Source organism: Lutjanus erythropterus, chromosome 2, assembly GCF_056507025.1.
Source record: "Lutjanus erythropterus isolate fLutEry1 chromosome 2, fLutEry1.hap2, whole genome shotgun sequence".
Classification (NCBI taxonomy): Eukaryota; Metazoa; Chordata; class Actinopteri; order Lutjaniformes; family Lutjanidae; genus Lutjanus; species Lutjanus erythropterus.
Genome location: NC_139318.1, coordinates 11,382,115 through 11,404,799, shown reverse-complemented (window position 1 = coordinate 11,404,799; position 22,685 = coordinate 11,382,115). Strand labels below are relative to the sequence as shown.

Sequence of the window (22,685 nt, the reverse complement as noted above, 5' to 3'; positions counted from 1 at the left end):
GTAAATGACTGAACTGGAAAAACAGCCAGAACAATTAGCCAATAATAAACCCATGATTAAATCTGACAAACAGCTTAATGACACAGTAAAGAGTCTGAGATAATAAATAACAAGAACGCTCAGGAAATCCTGCTTTAGTCTCGAGTCAGTCATCTAAATATACATTACTCACCGGCGACGTTACAATCAGCCATCATGCATAAAATAAACACAGTTTACAATCTTTATTTTCAAAAGTAAATGGAAACAATTAACTTGAAGCTTCAGTGGCCAGAGGTTCTGCCAACATCTGTATGTTGTCGCAGCTGTCTACATGAAACATGATGAGCACCTTTGCGTGTTTATGTGAGTCTGGAAGAGGAGGGGGATGGGTTGGAGTTGGTTTCTCTTAACGGGTATAAAAATAAAACATTATCAGCTTTTGCCAGTTTAGTCAGATTCCACTTGGGACAGTTGGGCGTGTAAGAGAATTACCACCTAGTGGTTGTATGCCTCTGCCACCCAGTCAGGTTACAGTTTACATCAATATCTGTCCAGACACATAATATATGTAGTGAAGACTTAGTACCAGGGACTGATGGAGAGCTTTTAGTGTTTTTGTAGACATTATGATGTCACAGTGAGGTTGACCCTTGACCTTTTGGATATAAAATGTCATCACATCATCATTTTATTTTTTTCATCATCATTTCATACCTTTGTGTAAAATGTTGTCATAATTAGCATATGAATTCCCCGAGTCAAAATAGACATTTGTGCCAAATTTGAGCAAGTTTCATCAAAGTGTTCTTGAGATATGTCATTCACAACAGCCAAATGTATGGACAGATGGACGCATGGGCGGACAGAAAGACAAAAACATAATGCCACCGTCTGTTTTAAGTCTCTTGCCGATGCAGAGACATGAAAAGTAAGATTGTGGCAAGTTGACAGTGAACAACAGCTGAACGTTTACTCGGCATGCCTACTGTGTACCTGTAGAGCTTTCTGTTCTCACATGGCAGTTCACAGTGGCAGATACCCACTGAAATTTCACAATGGGGACTTGATGTCATACACCAGTGTGACAACAACAGCAACTTTTCGTTTCTGGCAGCTGGCTGTAGTATTTTTCTGGCTGAAATGATAACTGTCACGGAAGATATAATTAGCTGTTGCTAGCTAGCTAATTATGCTAATGGTGGCTCAGCAGTTTGGTTGAAAACACTGTCTTCACCTGACTTTCATCAGAGTGGTCTTAAATATGTCTTAAGCCTATTAATGGTGACCTATGAGCCATCATAACTCTCAGCTTGCCTTTATGTGTCACTAATGAGCAGTGACAAAACACCAGAATCTGACAAGTTGGTAATGAGACCAGCCTGGATCAGACTGGTATTTAATTCTAATGTAACCCTGTTTAGTTGTTTAGCTTACTTGTTGTAATTTCAAATTGTATGTTTTATTGTTTGAAGAATAAAGGCTTTCAAGACGAGGTCTAAGCAAATGTAACACTATGACATAATGTATGCACTATGCTACCCTGTTAACGTTACCCTGTTAACTTTGGGTAGTAAGTTAGTCTGCTGGACAGATGACAAAATAGTTTAATCCATTCATTACACTTTTCGTGAGGTTATAAAAGAAAGACGCCATCTTTTCAAAACTCTGGTTTTGAAAATGCTGGTTGTACTACACTAACATTGTAATCTATCACTTTTTAATATGACCTACATAAGACCATCAGTGAAAAGACTACAAAGTTATTCAAAATGTCAGATTCTCCTTGAAATCAGATGAAATGAGGCCATGTTTACATTTTCCCAGGCAGTTACAGTAAATATAGTATTTTAGCCAGTGAAAAAGAAGCAGGACAAGATTTTTATTTAGGTAATTTTATTTTTGCTGTTATTTTATGTTGTAGTTATGGTGGAAGCAGTGCTGCTTTTGTCAGTAGGGGCCTCAAAAAACAACAACTTCCTTGTAGTAGATTGAAATAATTGGTGTCATCAATATTGATGTAGAAAATAAGTCTCCTTTTTGGACACTATATAAATGGTCTTCTGTTTGAAGTCTGACAGATACTCTTGGTGACAATTTACAAATTGTGGTCCACTGTGGACCACAGTGGTGTGTTTGTTTTGCTTTGCCATTCCTCTCATTGTGTAACTGCGGCAGTTGTGGTAGGAATAGGGGTCCTTGGGGACAGTCGGGGCCGTCATCCCAGACCAGAAGGGAACAGGTGGCTATTCCTGTAACCAGGCCTTTCCCTAATATCAGTGCGTCGAGTGAGCGTGGTGTTAACACTTTTACAGCTCCCCCGGGCAACTTAAGCCCCATGGCAGGCCTGTGTAAAAGCCTGTGGTGACAGGTCACCTTGGCAGAAAGTGGCACTGTCTGCCTCGGCATTCTGCCAGGTCACACGGGTCAAATATGTGGACAGACATGCACTCTCAACATCAAGATGCTGCTGGAGAGAAACACACAAACAGGTGGTGTGTGTCTAGTTACTCTTACATTACATTAGTGTCAAAATTACAATATTATTAACTTAAAAAAACTGTTGGGAGGTACCGTGTTCAGTTTACCATTAGGCCTATAATAAAGGGAACTCACCCATTTTAGGAAATTACATTTATATAAGTCTGGAGTTGGAGTCTGCATGTCACTGCCATTAAAGACTTAACATTAACCAACTCATTCTTGATGATTCCTATCACGATGTCTCAAGTCAAACCTTATTTAAATATTTAATAATACATCATCCTCTCATGCAAGGACTGTACATATTGATTATCCTTTGTTTACACTAAGTATTTGGCAGCTGGATGCTTGGCTCGGAGAGTAACAGATTACATATAATGGAGTTAATTAATTAGGATAAAAAAGGTAACTATATTCATTACAGTTACAGATATAATCTGATTACAGATACATTTAGTACAAATAAGGCCAGCAGAGCATGTCTCTGGGCCAGCTGAGGATGACTCTGCGCCCCATGGACAGACAGCAGCCTGAGGGGGACTCTAGGTTGCCTAAGGATAATTCTGAGGCCCATGGACAAGTGAACACCTGAGGGTGACTCTGGGTCCCATAGATGGTCCCATGGACAGGTGGCTGCCTGAGGATGATTCTGGGCTCCATGGACAGCCGGCTTCCTGAGAGTGACTCTGGGCAACCTGAGGATGATGGGGCACCCCCTGAGAGTGACTCTGGGCCGTCTGAGGATGACTCTGCGCCCCATGGACAGGCGGTCCCCTGAGGATTGCTCTGGGCCCTGTGGACAGGCAGTTAAAATTGGCAAAAACTTTCCTGATGTCTGTTTTAAATCAGTAGAAAAGAATTTATTCTCAAAGTAATTGTTCTATCAAGTGACAGCACAAAATGAGGACAGTGTCTCTCCAGTATGAATCATTATGATTTCCTTGAAATAAGCTACACATAAATCAGTCAAAATGATCACATAATTCCTTAACTTCATTTTACAACACTAACCCAACTTAAAAGCTTGACCTCAGCCTAACAGAGTTAGGTAAGGTAAATTTCAGTTCATCTTCTATACTTAAGCCAAATAAACGCATCACCCTAAGGTGACAGATGTATGTCCTTCATCATGGGGGTTGCATCATGTGAGACATTAAAAGCATTACAGACTTCTAATTACCGTTGTCTATACCATTAATCCAATAACCTTTCAGTTCATCAGGACTGTGTTCTGTGTTGCTTTCATAAGATAAAGCAATCACTGATTTATGTATCAGCTTAATAAAGAAAGGCTAAAATTTCACAGGGGAACACCATTAAGGACAAGTTGATGGTCAGGACATCCCAGTTAATGTTACAGGTCCAGGAACTTGCCTGCAGTGATTTATATGAGCTGTCTGCTGACATTACAACACTCTACTGGCTAAGCTCAACAGGCTGGCCTGGATTAGTATGTTAAGTGCTTCATTTGTTCTACCGAGAAAGCTGAGCCTGGCTTGATCAAAGAAAGATACTGCAGTGTGCAGATGAGGTACTCTGCCAACAAGAGAAAAGGGCTGTCAGCAAACAGGAAGTGGACAAATTTACAACATAATGCATTTCCTAAAAACGGTGTTGTTCTACCGTTTTGTATTGCAGGGGGAAATGAATGTATTCACGTCTTATACAAATGTTTCTTTATATGGTGGCTTGGCTCTTCGAATGGCAATGCTAAGTCAGTCCCACAATTCAATCCTGAGTGAAACAACTATTGGAAGGACTGTGGATCAATGAAATGAGGCACAGACATTTGTGCCCCCTCAGGATGAACAACTTAAGTGACTTTAGTGAATCCCAGACTTTTTGTCTGGCTCCATCATCAGGTCAACATTTACATTCCTCCAGCACTGTGGTTTAAGGCCTAGCAAATATTAGCATTTCAACATACTAAACTATATGCTGAACAAGGTAAATGTTTCACCTGATAAACACCAGCATGTTAGCATTGTAAGCATGGCAGCCTTGCTAATATTAGCAATTAGCTCAAAGCACTGCTGTGCTTAAGTACAGCCTCACTGAACTGCTAGCATGGCTGTAGACTTTTAGGGCCCTATCTTCCACCTGGTGCATGGAGCAGTGCAGCTGTCATTGCTATTTTCTGGACAATGTAGTTGTCATTTCCACACTCACATTGTATAGGTAACAAATGTACTTGTGCCCATCTGTGTGCCCATGGGTGAGTTTGTCTTAAAATGAGGTGGGGTCAAGCGCATTGTTGGTGTATTGCTATCTTGAGGCATCAGAAAGCCATTGACCAGCAACAACCTGGTCTAAAGTCAGTAGCACAGTATTATCCTACTACATAAAAGTGCACATTATTCAGCTAACTTACACCTAGGCAGGTCCACAGCATGTGTACACTCTTCTAGAGCACCACAGTTAACCCACTTGCCATAAAAATTTACATTCTGATTAATAATGTATGGGTTGCAGGTGGAAGAAATAGGGTGAAATGTTAATAGAGATGGTGCACACATTTACCCACAAGGCACACCAGTCTAACTTAAAAGAGTGACAGTGTTTGGAGTAAAGCAGCCATCCTGATGAAACCTGACTTCCATCAGAACTGCCAAGTTTCCTCTGTCCTGTCAAACATTAAGGATATTTGGAGCAGTTGCATTACTGCACACAAGGAAACATTTGAAATGACTGAAAGCAGCCTCTCTAATCATCAAATCATCTTTTAAGTATTAAGCAGTGCAAGCTTTCCTGGTGATCCCTTCAGTGTATGTTGTATGGATGTATGGGTGTTTTATTTAATGATTTACTTCAATGATAGGAAGGCTGTTGTCAGTCATTTAATGTAGTGTCGTGTCACAGCAATCATGCTGCTGTGCTACATGCATAAATACATGCTTCACCCTATTTCATCCACCTGCAACTCCTCTGCTTATTAATCAGAATGTTTATTTTTATGACCTGACCCACCCAACCAGCAGATTAACCACAAGGCCTGCATCACTCCAGGTGGCTTCTTCAAATTGCCAAATCCATCATTTAAATAGCAATGCACCAGAGGGAGGCACCCCTGGCTCTTAAAGGGAATGGGAGATGACATTCTGATTGGTTTAGTTTGTGTTACACCCAAAACACACCAATTAATAACTAAGAGAGTAAATACAACCCCTGACCATGTGCTACAGTTCAGGGCCTTTAGTCTTGTTCTTATGCAAGTTACTTTTTTGGAAAATTAATTTAACAACAACTGAAGTTTACGTGAAGCACAATTTGAAGGTACATTAATTCTGCATGTCTCATGTCAATAAATAGGATATTAAAAGAATTTTACTCCTCATTTGGTTTACATTTGGTCTTGATTACTGACAGCTAATAAGTCCTGTACACTCTGGTACAGCAGTGACACAGCAGCTTTTTGAGAAATTAGTCAGTCAATCAAAATTATGAGCAATATCGGCCTGCCAAAGAGATATATTATACATCAATGGGGTGAATTGCTCTTTCATAGGTTCAACAAATGTGTATTGTCTCCAAACAAATTCCATCATCTAACACAATACGGAGTTTCACAGAACCATCAAAGCAACAATTACAGGGAACAAAATGGTACAATGCAGCTATTGAGACTGGTTACATAAAGCTGCAGGCTCGCGGCCAAGCTGTCCAAATCAGTTACCTCTGTTACCTGCACAGTGATATTAAAAATTTGAAAGTCTTGGCCTGAACAAAAAGGCAAAATGACAAATTAGTTAACTTTAGAACCTTTTATAAATATAGGACTTATAGGTGCCTTGTTTGGATTTTTTCTTACACAAATTTACAGAAGGTCGATCATTTTATCCCACAAGAGCCTTTGCTCCCTCTTCCTATATATCCCTGACCCCCACCTCAAGACGGAGAGGACATAAATCTCACCCCTGAAGAGATTACACACTATTAAAGGCATATGATCCAGGTTGGATGGAAAGCAGAGCTGTGGAGGGGAGGGGGGTACAGGAAAGACTCCAGCTTGCCTGGAGTGACTCTGGCTGACACACTGGCCCTGTTCTGTGCCTCCTTCTCAGTCCTACAAGCAGGTTTATTACTGGAGTCCTGTCAGTATATTTGATCGCTGATGGACAAAATACAATTTAGTGTTGTATTTCAAATTTAAGGCAGGTGTCGCAGTGACACACACAGTCAAACAGGACTGGACATGAGAAACATTTTTGTGCTCTCGGATGTCCACGCATCATGTTAGACATGCGATACGTCATTGTGCCATCTGCTAAAGCACCAACACAGTGACAGATTAACACAGCTGTGACCATGACTGTCATTAGAGAACAGATGAATGGACTGATAGCTGGAATATTTAAAGTTACAGTAACAAACAGCCATCAACACAATAATAAGGACCAGTGTGTAGGATTTAATCAATGAGGTTTCAGATTGCAACCAACTCAATACCCCTCCCCTTCCAAGCATGTAGAACCAAAGTAGCCACAGAAGTCCCAAAAAAAGGCCATATCTAGAGCCAGTGTTTGGTTTGTCCATTCTGGGCTACGGTGGTGCAACACAGCAAACTCCATTTTTGCATATTTCTACTCTATGTCTCTGATTCTCATTTTCAGGTGAGTATACACAAAAGAAAACATACTTATGAATACTATATTCAATTTCTGCCAAACGATGGTATGCTAATGATGTCAGAGTGGACAGAGTCACTGCTGTTACACCCACTGAGTGGCAAAAAGACTATTGAGTGGCAGTGTTTGCATTCAGCTTGAATGCTACAAAAACACAAATATTGCATCTAAAATGGGAAAGCACTGTTGTGTGATTGACTGAACAAATATGTTAAACAAGAAATTGCTGCGATATTTTTACAGACTGCCAAAAGCTAAAGAAAAAATGGATCAAATGGATCACTGCAATTCACAGAAACAATTGGAAAAGGAAACCCAATACCTGGCCACATGTTAACGTTCATGAACCATGTAAGTCGTAAGATTTACTGTTGAGTTTTGCCTTTAATTTAAGCAGATAATAGTTTGTTTTCTTCCTGGTTTCACAGTTTCCCCTTCTAAAGTCAGCTAAGTTGCAGGATGTTTTGCCCCTCAGTCCAATTAAGGGGGCATGTCCCATTGGGAAAGTGACATCAATGCATACCCTCTATAGATCCCCTTACAGCTTACACACTGGACCTTTACTGAGAAACAGTGTCAGAATAAACCCTCTATTTCTTTCTCTGTGATAAAGAGCAGCTAGCTACAGTCTTACAACCACCCACCTTGTCAACTTGTGTATTTCTCTACTTTCACCTGTTGATCTGTAGCCAACAGAAAACCTGTCTGCCTCAGAACTAAGTTATCCATCCCCATGGTGGTGAGGAGAGATGCGCCAGGGCTTCCATCCCAGTGGATGATGTCATGAACAGACTCTCGGGTGAGATAACATGTTAACTGCACTGGCTAGCTAACAAGCAGCACAAAGTTCACTTAGTTGTCTGTGCAGATAAGTAGCTGGTGCTAAAAAAAAACATTCCTCTCTCTGGGTATAACATTAACATAATGTTTTCCTTGCATGCCTCTGTGACATGTAACATTACACAGCCAGTCACCAGCTTTATTAGATCTTGGTACATGCATGCTGTATGCTTTATGGCTTACTGACACTGATGAGATTTAGTCCTTAGGTCTTTGGTACCAAAAGACAAGATGTTTCAAAAGTCGATAGGACTGAGGTACTTTGGTCAACGCCATAAAAGTATTGTAGTTCTGTACCCAACTGTACAAGTGACTGTGAAACTGAAATCATCCTTCAGCCTGTTACACTGACAAACACCAGGAGTAACACACTGATTTATATTTAATATTTGCATTAGTGATGCTGAAATTTAAACAGTGTTTTACCTGTGTAGTAGATCGACTGTGCATGGGGTAAGAAGGATACACAACGACCAAAAACTTAGGCACAAACTCAGGAGCTACATGCACAGCTGTTGCAAGTTGAGATGTAAACTGTTTTGGAGTACAATTAATTTGCTTTCTTTTAGCTTTTGGGGGCATTTGATGATTGGTCAAATTTTGTGACCCCTAATCCCCCACGGCAAGTACACTTGACATAGACTGTGGCAGAAAAATAGCTTTCTCGTCACCAGGCACAACCACTCTCATACAACCTGCAGCCACTTGCACTCTCAACATGGAAGCCTTGTGGGGAAATTACTCTGAATGCACTCTGATGAGCTGACATCTGGGTGAAAAATACTGAGTGGTTCTGATGAGTCCCTGTTGTCTAATTTTTGATGGTCACAATCAGCATTAATGCAAAGTACTGATGATCACTGAGCTGCTGTCCTTCAGAAGAGCACTATGAATGACAAAGCTGTATTTTTAACTGTTTATTGTATCTTTGCATGTCAAGAAAACAATAAGCCCAATGCTCTGTTCAAAGTAAGTCACACCTCCTCATATAGCAGACAATCAAAAGTAAGTATATAATAATAAAAAACATACAATGAGGTTTTCAACACTTAAAAATCATTATCATTTTTTTTCATTACTAACTGATGAGGTGTCACACAACTGATCATTTTAGAGCACAAGGTTGTAATACAAGATTCAATTGTAGTTCCTTTTTTTGCTACTCAGAAAAATAATGATTCACAAAAAATATAAATAGAAATAAAAATAAAAAGACTATTTTGCAGGTGGAGTGCAGAGGAGAAATTAAGGAGTCTCATGGCCTGAGGGAAGGACACAGCAGCGGATACTTCTGCATCTCTTGCCAGGTATTGTGCACGCTATGGACACTACTTCATGTGAATTTTTGAGGGCAGAAATTTAACATTCAGAAATAGGACACTAAAACAAATTGGTGGAGGATAAATATAACACATATAGTGCACTGTATTTACCCTCCATAAGTAATAATAAATAGGGAGTAATTTTGAACACAGTGATGAATGTGTGCAGGCTTACCAAGTTTCTTGACAATACATCCAATAATTGTGGAGACATCAACCTCATGGTGGCTCTGGAGGAAAAGCAAGCGATCACCAAAAGTCAGTACGATTGGGAGAATGACAGTATATAGACAGTTTATAGCACAAGAGTAGTGTATTAGACTGACATTCCATGGCACATGCTTGACTGGCAAGAGGAAAATTTAGATATATTTATTAAGAGTTATAAATTATTAGATTAGAACATAGGCCTAATCTATTTTAGATTTAAAAATTACTATATATTTTTTTTTAAACTAGGAAGCGTTATGCAAAAAAAAAAAAGAAAGACACAACAAAGAAGAACATGTTTTAATATCATTAACATTTAAATGAATGAATCTGAAAACGTTTCATGGACCCCCTGGCAGAGTGCCAAGGGCCCCTGGGGTTCCCCAGACCCCTATTTGAGAACCCCTGCCAATCCATCCAATTGTTGTAGAGATATTTCAGTCTGAACCAACCGATGAACTGACATTATAGTCACTTGAGCCACTGACAAGTGTTCTGTTCGGCTGACTGAGAGGAGTCAGAGGTGACATCTGGGGATGATAATCTCTGTCTGATCTTTCAACCTCTGGGATGTCCTGAAATCCATCCTGACGTTAACCGTTTCATCTTAAGGATATTTAGACTAAATACAGACTGACACATACACATTTCAAAAAAATCCCATAATTCCTTTTTTGATGATACCCATAGAAACAGTATATAACACAAGTCTACTGTTGTCTAAATAACCTCAGCTTTAAATAAAAATTAACACATGCCGTGTGTTTGTGGTTACTAAACACACTCTGACACTCTGTGAGTCACTTCCTTTCTGACAGTTGAACAAAAGCCGCTCTGTTTGAAACAAAACATCAGAATGTGCAAGAGGCCCCAGACTTCACTTGGCTTCTCCCCAAGCTCTCCAATGGCTCATCAAAGTGAGAATAAGGAAGGAACTCCGCTGTGGTTTCATGGCAAGCTCAAACATGGGCTCAGCCTTTGAGAAGATGTTTGAAAGATTGCCATCTTTTTCTCTTTTTTTCCGCTTAGGATTTAAAGTGTGAACACTAGAGAAAGAAACTTATCAGCAGTGCTATTAAAAAGTGTTTGAAAATCACGTCTTTTGAGTTTGTACAAGATGAGGACGATATGATACAAGTGGACATCTTGTGAAAAATATATCAGTTATCTACGCTCAGGACCATCTCTGTCTAAAATAAGAACGTTCACACTACATCTGCACTCTTAGTAATAAGGGTGCGAACTGGAACCATAAAGGGTTCTTTGGCTTGTCCCTATCTGAGAACCCCTTTTGGTTCCTGGTAAAAACTTTTATACTCTAGCATGGAACCTGAGAGTGGCTTCTCACAAAATAGAAAGTTTCCCTTGGGAGCCAAAGTTGGCATGTCGTATTCTACAAGTTGTCGTCCAATGTACAACGCCAACCAGGGGTGTACCATATCGAATCTTTCACAATATATCATTATAATTTGTGTTTTTTTTTAAATTTTTTTTTTACAAAAAATCAAATGTACAACAAACCACAGTAGTATGCAATAAGTGCAAGAACACTGTTACTGCAAAAGACGGCAATAAAACTAAATCTAATTTCACGTCAACAGAAGTTCCCAGTTGAGTATGAGGACTGACAAAAGTCCTGTGAGGAGAGCTGAGCAGGTACTGTGAGTTCTAAACCAAAAATATTTTTCAGTATTTTGTTATATCATCAAGAATATTGTGATCACAGAATACACAAATATATAGTGAAATTATATTAGGGCCTATTGGCCACCCCTATTACCCTCTGCTGATGACATCCTTGATTACAATGGTTCCACTCAAAACTGGTCAAAGTTATGGGCATAACAATACATCAACCGGGATCGATATATTGATTCAATGTTAGATGATCAATTATTATTGATGCAAAGTGAAAATACTGATCTATATCGTCAGCTTTAAGATATGCTTTATTTTGAAATTCCCATGGCGTGTCTCCGTCACAAATGCCTGGAAGAGTTCAGTCATAAAATTGTTGAATTACCTTTGAGTTGCTTTGTGTTAGTTGACATAAATTTAACCGATTGCGTTAAACAGATACATGATGTCGTTTGATATCGATCGCAGACCTTTAAGTTGAATTTATTCTAAACTGTATCTTCAATCTGTAAATATTGTATCATCATCCAAAGAATATTTCTAATATCATAGAATGATGATACTTATGATTTACACAACTGGGCTGGTTCACTAGATAGCACCAAGGTTTCAAGGGTTTTTAATAGAACCAGTTCAATAACCAGAGATAATTGGGTGGAAGAGGGCCCAATGAGAGGTTCTACAGAGAACCCTTTTACATTATTATGGTTCCACCTAGAACCCTCTTTGGGAGTTCTTTCCAAAACTTTTCCACTTTTTGACAAGAACCAACAAGAACCCACCTGGGGTTTTCTACCGAGAACAGTTTTATATTCCAAGGTTTTTATTTAGAACATACCCCAGGGGTTAAAGTGAGAAACCTTTTCTAGTATGGTACCAAAACAAACCCTTAATGAAAGAGTTCCTGAAGGACTGTTGAAATCCTTGAAGGATTGTTGAAAACCCTCAAGAACTTCCAAAAAGGGTTCTTAATGGAACCCTGGTCTTACACAAAACTGCTGACAAATCCTTTCTTAAAAAACAGGTTCTTCAGAACAGTTCTGTGTAGAATCCAAGCCCCTCAGGAAGAACCTTTCTGGAACCCTTATTTCTACAAGTGTGGAGTTAATACCGCTTGGCAAAAGAGCGCTCTTACAACAGGCTGCCTAACACCCAAGGGTGGAGCTGATGAATCAAGACACGCTTGTTAATGTATCTGTCCCTGGGTGGGTGGGAGGCAGGCGTCGAGCCAGTCAAAGAAGCGGGAAGGCAGGCCAAGGTTCCTGGATGGCAACATGACAGACAGGAGGGGAGGAATGGCTGGACGAGGTGCCTGGGAACCTTGCTCCAAGAGGATGACAGCTCTATAAGTCAGTCCCTGATAAAGCAGTCAGGAGTGACAATCTCTGGGCCCCAGCCAACGCAGCGTCCGTCCTGCTCAGATAAAGTCAGACAGGCCATCCATCAGTCCGGAGACAGAGAGCTGGACCCATGCTCTCCCGCCTCAATGGAAACGACTCAATGACCAGCCGCCGCTGGAATGCAAAAGCGCCTCTTGCTCTCGAGAAGCAGCGGTGGGAGGAACAAAGATGGCTGTGAACCCTCTCCAGAGGAATCACGCATAGAGATTAGTGGGAGTGTGTGACGCGTAGCCTGTTAAGAGGTGGAGGTGCCACGTCTCTGGGTGAAAGGGTGGAGACGGTGCTTGACAATAGCAAGGACACCACACGTCTCTGGCTGAGTGGACCACCACGGCTGCAGACAGCAGGCCAACACTGGAGAACCTTCATACCATAATGGGAAAGCAATAAGCCATGGAAAACTGCAAATGTCACACAATACATTCCACACGTCAAGCCCGCACAAAGGCAGACAAAGCCAGTGTCACGAGGAAATGAAAGAAAATACCATTTCTAAGTCTCTTTTAAAAAGGATGCGTGGATACAACATGCAACAACATTTCAGAGCGAAACGGAGATGTGATTTCAGATAAAACCACAGGATTGGACACACAGAAAAACTACTTTAAATTGCCAAGAATCTTGTGAATACAGAACACTGTAAATGTAATTATACAGTGCAAACACCTTTACCTGGAAATGTCTCTTCACTACCTCCTCCACATGGACAACCTCCTCTGTCTGTGCAGCTGTGTGTCACTGTCTCAAGCCAGGAACTTGTCTCTGTGTTGCTCTAAAGGAAATATAACCAATTTCACAAGAACAAACAATAATTATCCTCTCCTGTTTACTCAGAATTAGCCTGTTGGAGTTGCTTGTGACAGGCGTGGAGCAGGATGTCTGCATTGATTAGGGACAGGGCTAAGTATGGTTAGAATCTCTTGGAAGATATTATTAATATTTTCCAAGCGTAGAAATTAATTTACATGCATAATATACAAAAAACAATGTTATGTGTGGAGTGGAACCCTTCCCATAAATGAGCTCATTGGTTGCCTCAGTGTTTAGTGCATCTGGTTAATGTTTCTGATAACTTAGAAAGCTGGAAGTGTGTGACTATTGAAATGGTCCTGTCACTGGAATGTGGCTATGTCACTGAGTCTGTTATTGAAGAATGATATTAAACAATTTTCATACATATTCAAACATATTTAAGACATTTCAACATTTTTTGAAAAGAACTTTTTTGATGAGAATTAGATGAGGAGATGGATACCACTCTCATGTTTGTATGTAAAACTAGCTTAGAATAAACTGTTTGCCTGAGCTTGTCAAATGTAGCCCACTAATTAATACTATATATATCCAGCACAGTAAATGTTGAATAGTTTGACATTTTGGGAATATATGTTAATAACTTTCTTGATGAGAATTAGATGAGAAGATAGATGTCTCATGTCTATCTAGTTAAAGCTAGCTAGCTAAATACAGAGCTACAGCCAGCAGCTGTTAGCTTAGCTTAGCTTTGGACTTAGCATAACAGCTGGAAGAAACACGTAGCCTGGCTCTGTCTAAAGGTAACATAGCTCATTGTTTCCTAAACCTAACCATGTAGTTTTGGTGCCTAAAGTATAACTGGACATAGCATATTTTTGATTGCTAACTTGACTACAAGTGTGACTAATACATAATTTTGAAATTGCTGAGTGTCGCAAAAAAAAGGAAAAATTATGTATTATTATTATGTACACAAAAATGTATAGATAAAATATTTGTGGCAATTTCACAAACTACTGTGAGACTGTGCTGTCTTGTTTACAAAATTCAAGTTGTGGTTGAAAGAGGGGGTTATTTGCAGGACTATTTGTCAGCCAGGCGCATTAACTTCCTCTTCCCTTTGTACTTGCACTTTGGTTTCAATATTTTCCTGAGATATAACTTGTTAATTAGTGAGCTTTAAAGTTACCTTTGGACAGAGTAAAGGCTCAGACTGATGTCTTCTGTCTGTACTCTGCAATCTTTTTAACTGTATTTCTAAAAGCTTATGGATGGACAAAATGGAGCAGTACCATTGGTAGGCGTAGGGGCAGTGAAACAGCCAATAGTTCAAACGAGACATGACCACAGGGCAAAGAGGTTTTTAAAATGATAAAGCCATGTTTGTTGTTGTCAGAAACTTTTGACTCTTATTCTTTGGGGCAACTTTTGACTCTGAACGGTGCCATCTAGTGGATGCAGGCTATTGCTTAACGTCCATGCCAACATAACGGATGCATGGAAGTATGTGGGCAGTGACGGTTACCTCGCTGGAAGCTTACATTAAGAGGGGCATAAATTAGCCTTAAGGCTGATGGTTATAACTTCATATTGAACAGTTATCAGAGTGGCAAGAAACTTCTAATTTAACTTCCAGTAAGAAACTGCATGAGTGTATTTCACAAAATGCTATTAACAGAGATTTCAGCAGTTCTACCAAAGTGTGAGAACTTTTCTGTGACATTTCAGCTAGTCTGACCTCTCCGTTAGAACTGACATCAAGGCTTTCTATTGCCTTGTGTATCCTAGGACACCAGGTTATTGTTTACCTCCAACCTCTACAAAGTGTCACCTTCAGAGGGGATTGTGCTCATTGTACCCTGGCACAATAACATTGAGTCGCACTCCACCAGAAATAGCAACATGCCCTCATTTCGGAGTCAAATGCCAACAGCAAGGAAACAGCATTCCTGTAAAACAATAGCATTCCAGTCCTGCTTCATCATGCTTCTTTACGGAAGGACTCTCGTCTCAACGACGTGCATATGCTGTGCCCTAATGTTGTTCTATAAGCAACCGTTAATCATGCTCTCAGAAATGCTTTTAACTTGGCAGCGGAGTGAGTGTGAAGGACACGCTAACTATGTCAAAGAATGTAATTCTTTCTTCGGCTCAGATTGCCATGCCTCATCTCCTTTCCTGTGTATCCAAACACTTTTCTTCATCAGATCGTGTTGAAACACTTCTTTAATTACACCATAACACATAGAGGTGGTTGGACTGGCAATCCTTCACACAAAACATGGCAACGGAATTAATGACTGGAAAGTTTGCTTTGGAAATGTCTCAACGACAACATGCTAAAGCAAAACTGCCACTTGGAAACCATTGCAGGCAAGTCAGTGAAATTAAAGTGGACAATCCATTAAACTCACACACACAGGATACGTTGTGGAAAACATGAACGTGTTGTAGGAAGGAAAAAGGACGTCATAGCGAAACTCAGTATCTAGCATGTATTGGTAAGACTTCACTGTTGTACGGCGCATTTTCCTGTGTTTCTCTCCACAGGCCACTTGTGGATGAAAAGGGTGTATGTTCAGGCAGGTGGTTGGACGTTGCCAAAATTTTTCCTGTTCTTATGACTGCGATGACTTAGGCTACAGCTGTTTCTCATCAGCGAAACTTCGGCCTTCTCACAGTTAATAACGGAGAGCAAACCCACAGGGGAAAACTGTGGCTTCTACTGTACGAGCAAGAGTAAATCATGTTGCTCAAGAGACAGTTCTGTGCAGGTTTCCCTCGTGTAATAAAAAAAAAATGAATGACAAGAAAATTCAAACAAATGTAGTCATGAGGATTAAACCAAAAGAAGAGCAGCAGATCATGGCCTGTCCCGCAAAATGACATCACATGCTGGAGGCCTCTTCACGAATCTCTTTTCATCTGGAGCTATGCTAACTTCATCACCGCTGCGCAGCAATGATGAATGCACGATCACCTTGTATCTGCTCTGACTCTGGGAAAGTTGCAGGAGGTGTCCTGGCAAAAGATCAGACCAAGGTAAAGGCTGTTCTTCCATCTGATTGGCCTCATGTTGTCTGCCAAGGCCGGCTACCTGCAGAGGAAAGGTTCTGCTGATATCAAAGGCAGGTTACCTGGTCTGAATCCAGCTGTCACCGGGTTTCCAGTCCATCTGGCCCGAGGGAACATCTGTCCCTCTCATTGAACTGGATCCAAAGTCTCATCAAGGCCTTATTTAGAGGAGAAGGGGCGGTGGGAACGATGTTTAACTCTTTCTGGCAGGCAGACTCATCACTCAGAGGAACACAAACATGCAAGTAAAATATTCTCTGTGCAAAAAAAAAAAAAAAAACTATACCTATAGGTTTGGGAATAAAATATAAATCTTACACACTGAAAATGACATTCAAAACTACATCAGCCATTGTTGCCACGCCAGAAAAACAGTAACAGATCAGTATCATGTTATAACATGAAAAGTTACACATAAAGATGTAACAAGCCGTACTTTGTATCAGATTAGACTGGAAATAATATGTTCTTTATTAGACAATATTAGAGCCCTTATTAGACTGTATTATCTCCTGTCTCGACCGCATCTGAGTCGTGCGTTTTCACACAACAGAAACACTTTAATTTTTTATCAGTGTAGCTGTCTGCATTAGCCCTGAAGCATTTATTTAGACTTCAAGCCTATTTTAATTTACTTTATTTTAATCCCACAGACCCTCCTTTGACTTCACCCAGAAGTTTGGAAACAAGACACAGGAACTTCTTGGACTTTTTCTGCAGCGTTTTCATGGGCAAACTGCATTAACTGCCACTTCCACTAGATAACTTTATTCCCTCTGCTCTGATCACCAACACCTGTCTGGTCTGAGCGCAGCTACGGGCACTCATCCACACCCACTGTGCGCACGCACGCACGCACACACACACACACACACACACACACACACACACTGCAGTGCTTATGCTTCATGTGGATGGAAAATAGATCAGGAATATTCATACATATCAAAGGAAAACTGCAGTTTGCACAGGAAGTTTCCTGCTGGATGCAGGAAATGCGCGGACAATACAGAGCCTATACAGACACTTAAGTGTGGTATGAGTACCATCGTCATGCGAGCATGATGGTGACATGATATGTGCCACCTAGACACGGGGACAGACCCTTACTAGACTGATGCTACAGAACTGTTGCATAATTTAAAGTGAAATCACATATCTGCTACTTCTCCATTAAAAAACAATATGTGAACCAGATCTTCCAAGTAATAGCCAGATATTTGATTTTAGTTTACAGTGCAATTCTGCTGTAATGTGTCCCTAATTACCCTCTACGAAAGTCTAATAAAGGGTCTAATCCTGTCTAATAAAGAACTTATTATTTTTAGTTTTGTCTAATTTGATACAAAGTACCACTTGTACATCATATTAGTGTACCGTCAGGTTATGGTGTCTAATTAAAGTATAGTTGTGTTTTCTGACTAATAAATAACGTTTTAGTCATAGTTTTTGTCTAATTTAATACAAAGTACAGCTTGTAAAGTTTTATTACTGTATTGTACAATAAAGTCTGTCCTTATGTTGTTATAAGATATAACAGCATGTTTTCATGTTATAACAAGAAAAAATTTCAAATTACAACACGATAAATAGTACATTGTTACAGCAAGAAAAGTTTATTATAGCGTGAGTTTATAGGTTGTCATAACATGAAAACATTGTTATAACATGAAAAACATCATCAAACATCGAACAAACTTTTCACATTCTAATGTGATACCGATTTGTTTTTTTTGTTTTTTTTATCTGGGTTGGCAGTAATATGCTTCCATACAAACTGATTCAACACTGTTTGCACTACATTATTCTGTCCCTATTGTTAATCTTTTTTTCCCCCAACATTCCAACCTGTAGCGCACCATTTGTCCTGTCAGCCTCTCTATTCACAACCCACGGGGTTTTCAGCCATTGTCAACCTGAAGCCACGGTGACTGGAGGATAAAGGACTCACACGGCCCCTGCAAAGTCCTCTGAACACACTCATACCTGATGCTGCATGCAAACAATGAGCGGCGGATTCCTCAAGACTCCAGCCAGGAAGACTGCGAGCGCACAGTGAGGACACCCTTTGAAGGGATTTGACCAACATTTATCAGAAAAGACACATTTTAGTGATGCGTTGTTGTTTTTTTTTTCTTTTTACAATTGTCTGTGTAGTTTAAAGACCTCCCATGGTCCAGTATGTTAATGGATAATCCAGTCTAATTACAATGAGTTTGAGGCTCAGTTTTAGAGAATAGAGACAGTCATAAGTCAAGTCACTTTACAAAACAGGAGACAAAAACTTTGAGTGCTTGTACTAATGAATACACAATCAGACCAATGTGTAAGAATTTATGACTACTACTGTCATGCTTCTGAATACATTTATTCGCTTTACTTTTGAGAGTTAGATGAGAAGACTGATGCCACTCACATGTTTGTGCGTTAAATATGAATTTGCTGTCAGCAGCAAGTTAGTTTACCTTAACATATAGATGGAAAAGAGGGGAGTGACCCTGTCTGGAGCTAACAAAATTTGCATACCAGCACCTATTTGTCATTTCTTTGCTTCATACAAAAAGTGTTTAACAAGTTTGTGGTTTTTTTCGGGAAAGTTATGTGCTGGACTGTTTCTTGGTGGAGTGTAGCGACTGTCTTGAGTCTTGTCATTGCTATAAGGTTGCTGGGCAATCAGTGGGGACTCCAGGAAGTTGCGTTTTTGTGCAGGTAGGCAGGTTTTGTTACTTTTAATTCGGGCACACACTGTACAATTTTAGAAATGATGTTGCTTAATCGTACTGAAGTTAATCATCTGAGACGTAAAGCCAAAGCTCACAATTCTTGTTCTCACATTACACAGTCCAATTGTCAAGACATGACCAAAGTGCTCATATTGTATGTGTGTAAAATAAAACAGCTCATCAGCCCCTGCAGATCATTCTAGCTACTGACAGTTTGTTTGAAAGCTTCAGGGCAAGTTTGTTTGCTAGCAAAATGCTAACGAGGCAGCCTTGATCAGCTGTTCTGGCGTATGTGGACTCTCAGGTGGAAGGAAGGCATGGAAAGAGTGACTGGTCTATTGTGCAGAGAGAATTGGAGGTGAGCTACATTTTGCTGTCCATATTTTTACTTCCACATGACATGTCGTGTTTGCCATTTTGTGCAGATGCAGTGAAAAAAAGGCACCAACCTTGGAGAATCAACTCGTGGTTCTGCTTCAACTTACTGAAAGCCTAACGGCCAACCAAAACTTCTGACATTCATCCGAATGTGCCACAGCAGTTTGGGAAGCAGGTATTGATCCCCTCATCTAACTTTCTGCAAGAAAAGAAATAACCGGATTTAATAGTCTGTCAAACTTCTGCTCCCGCTGTGCTAATGAACTGTTTCTCTGGCCCTCTAGCTGTGTGGTTGGCATCCCGCTGGAAGAGAGATGGCAGGTGACCTCAGGGAATATGACTCACATTAAACCTGCTCCAGCTTGTATGACTTGTGTGGTGTGGCTAATGACCTATCTCATTTCCATCTGTTTTTACAGCAGCATAAAGAAATGCAAGATTGATATTTCATATTCTTAATCACATGATGTTGGTGGAAGAAATGTAGCGCACAGAAAGCAGAGGTGTAAGGGACAATAAACCATAAAAAAAAACTGACCAAACCACACCGAAGACATTTGAAGACTCACAAGTTCAGTTGCATGCATTACCATTCACCCCACATAGCAAGTATACTCCCTTGTTCAAAGAATTACACTCCCTACATCAACTTTTCATTAAATATACATAAATCCAACATGGTTTAATAAAGTGGACTACAGTGAATCTGCCTTAAAATGCAGACTGATAAATACTCAATCTATATGTAAATATGAGGTACATTGGAAAAAAAAATCAAAACGCAGGAAAAATGCATTAGCCGCCCTATTTGATCAGAGCCCCAGGAGCTGAAGTTATGCTTTTTAATGGAATCTGAGGAGGGGAGAGTGTCGGAGCCGAGGCAGGGAGGTGAGAGTATGAAAGCGTTCACAGGAGAGCTGGCTATCTGAGAGGACGCCGGATAACAGAATGGACCTGAAAGATTACTCGCACTGAGTGGAAATGGAATTATTGCATTTGGAGGTCTCAGCAGCTTTTCTGCACTCCCACAATCACAAAAAAAAAAGAAGAGAAAGTCACGGTTTACGTCAAATAAAAAATAACTTTCTTGTTTGACGCCCAAACAGTGGTTTTCTGTTTTGGCTCGCAGCCACTCAAACAGTATAAAACAGGAAACATGGTTCAAGTTTGTTTGTTTTGTGTTACATGTACTCTTTAATCACAGTTGAATTAAAATGATTGATTATGCCACCTCAAATATTTTCAGTACATGCAACTCTAAATTTTTATTCACCTTACTCACTGCAAGTAATTGTGTTCAGTCGACCTTTCTATCATTTATCTCAAAACTCAAAGTATTTGTGGCATCTGATTGTTTTAATTACATTGAGTAGTACTCATTTAAAAAATTAAAAGTACATCAACTTTTTTTTTTTATTTAAAAGTTGAGCACAGACACTCTTTTGCCTGTGCTCTTCCTTTTTAGCCCAGACTGAAACATAAAAATTATTTGTTGACAGCTTTTTTTTCTAATTAGAAGAAAACAAACAAAAAATAAATAATAAAGCTCTGGAAATTTGGCTTGAAACAGGAGAAGGCAACTTGATTAGAAAGGAAGAAAGTGCATTTTGCTGTTTAGACTCTCCTTCTACCAACGTGGAAGCTAAGCCATGTGCTGCTGTAGACAGGGTTGGCAGCAACATGGATTTTAGCTACCTGAAAATGAAATCAATAAATCAATAATCAGTCTAATATTTAGAACATTGTCATTGCTTTGGCTTGCTGTCAGATAGCCTATTCTGACAGGAAAATAAAGTCACCATCTATGCATCTATGCTCTCTTCAAAGCCATCACAGACTTCTTTGACAAAAACAGTGATTCTACCACATCCTCAACTAGTTAATTTCATTGCGTTATTGTGACTTTGGTATTTTAAAACATTAGTTTGGATTGAGGCAGCGGTAGACCAGAAACTTCCATGTTCTATGAGGTAAAATTACAGGAACTCTGGAGCGTTATAACAGCTTCAGTTCCCCGTTGTTCAGTTGGCTGAGACTTAAAGAAGAGGCAGATTGAATGAGAGCAGAGAGGTTTTATTGCCATTTGAGTTGGACAAACAACTGTGGATTTTTTTTATAACTGGTTCACAGAAGTGATTGCGTAATTTTTGTAATAAATGTCCGATCACAATCACTTTCAATTCAAATCCAATATCAGGAAAGTGTACAAAACTTTCTCGTTTGACGCCCAAACAGAATAAAACAGGAAACATGGTTCAAGTTTGTTTTCAACCATTTAGGATATTTCTATTGATTAACTGATCAAAAATACGAACTAGCGTCACCAAATAAGTGGAAAAGAGTATTCATTTAAGATAAAATAGGATAAAACTGGAACGTTAGGTCACCCTACTAGTCGCTGAGATAATTACCCCTGCCAGGTGTAAACCGGGAGTGGATCATGTGATCACTTGTGTGTGTGATCAATAGACCTACAGCTCAGCTAATCTAAAATATAACTGGACCAATCAGCCGAATTCTTTTGCACATTCATGAATATATTCAGAAGGACCTCCATATAATTCTTGAAAACATTTTTATGCCAGTGGCATTATGTTTGCAGGTCATCCCAATTCCATCGAACAAGGACACCTTGAAGAGCATCCTTTATTAGATTAGATTAGATTATAGATATTAGATTTTGGTGGTCACAGGTGAAAGGTCACTGTTACTGGTCAAAAGTCATCTTCACTGTGACATTATAATGTTTAGCTCTGTATCAGTCCTCTGTACTCTAAAGTCCTCTGTAAAAATAGTCTCTAGGTGAAGACCGCATGTTTCTCACTGGAAATTATTCACTGTAATCACACATGTATAGTGAGAACTTCCATTTCACAGAAAAATACACGTAATACCTTTTTTTACATTTCCCAGTTGCAGGTCAGGTTTTATACAGCTACTGACAGCTGACATTTCACTCTTCTTAACTGGCCGCTACAGTTTGAAATGTTGTTTCAGCTCGAGACAGTGTATGCAGAGGACATGTTAATGTTGGTGCAAATCTCTGCTGGCAGTTGTGGTGGCATTGCAGTAGGTGCTTCACCATCTATTGCCTGGCAGGGATCTTCAGTCTACTGAGTGCACTCATCTAGTGTAGGTTATGTCTGCAATCACTCCCTTATTGATATTGAGCTTATTGATAGACCAAACAACAGACCTTCACTGGCATCCGTAATGCCATGCAGCTGGCAGGGATAATAATGATCCACTGGCTTT

The 22,685-nt window shown here is 39.8% G+C and overlaps 1 long non-coding RNA gene across 1 annotated transcript; it reads right to left on the bottom strand.

The window, feature by feature from the left end:
* Positions 1-9,128: 9,128 nt before the first annotated feature.
* LOC146331186 (uncharacterized) lies at positions 9,129-16,580 on the bottom strand. The gene is made up of 3 exons (XR_014772428.1): positions 16,392-16,580; positions 13,171-13,270; positions 9,129-9,480 (listed from the first exon to the last, which is right to left on the bottom strand). It is a non-coding gene; the product is annotated as an uncharacterized LOC146331186 (long non-coding RNA).
* Between the last annotated feature and the right edge of the window lie 6,105 nt (positions 16,581-22,685).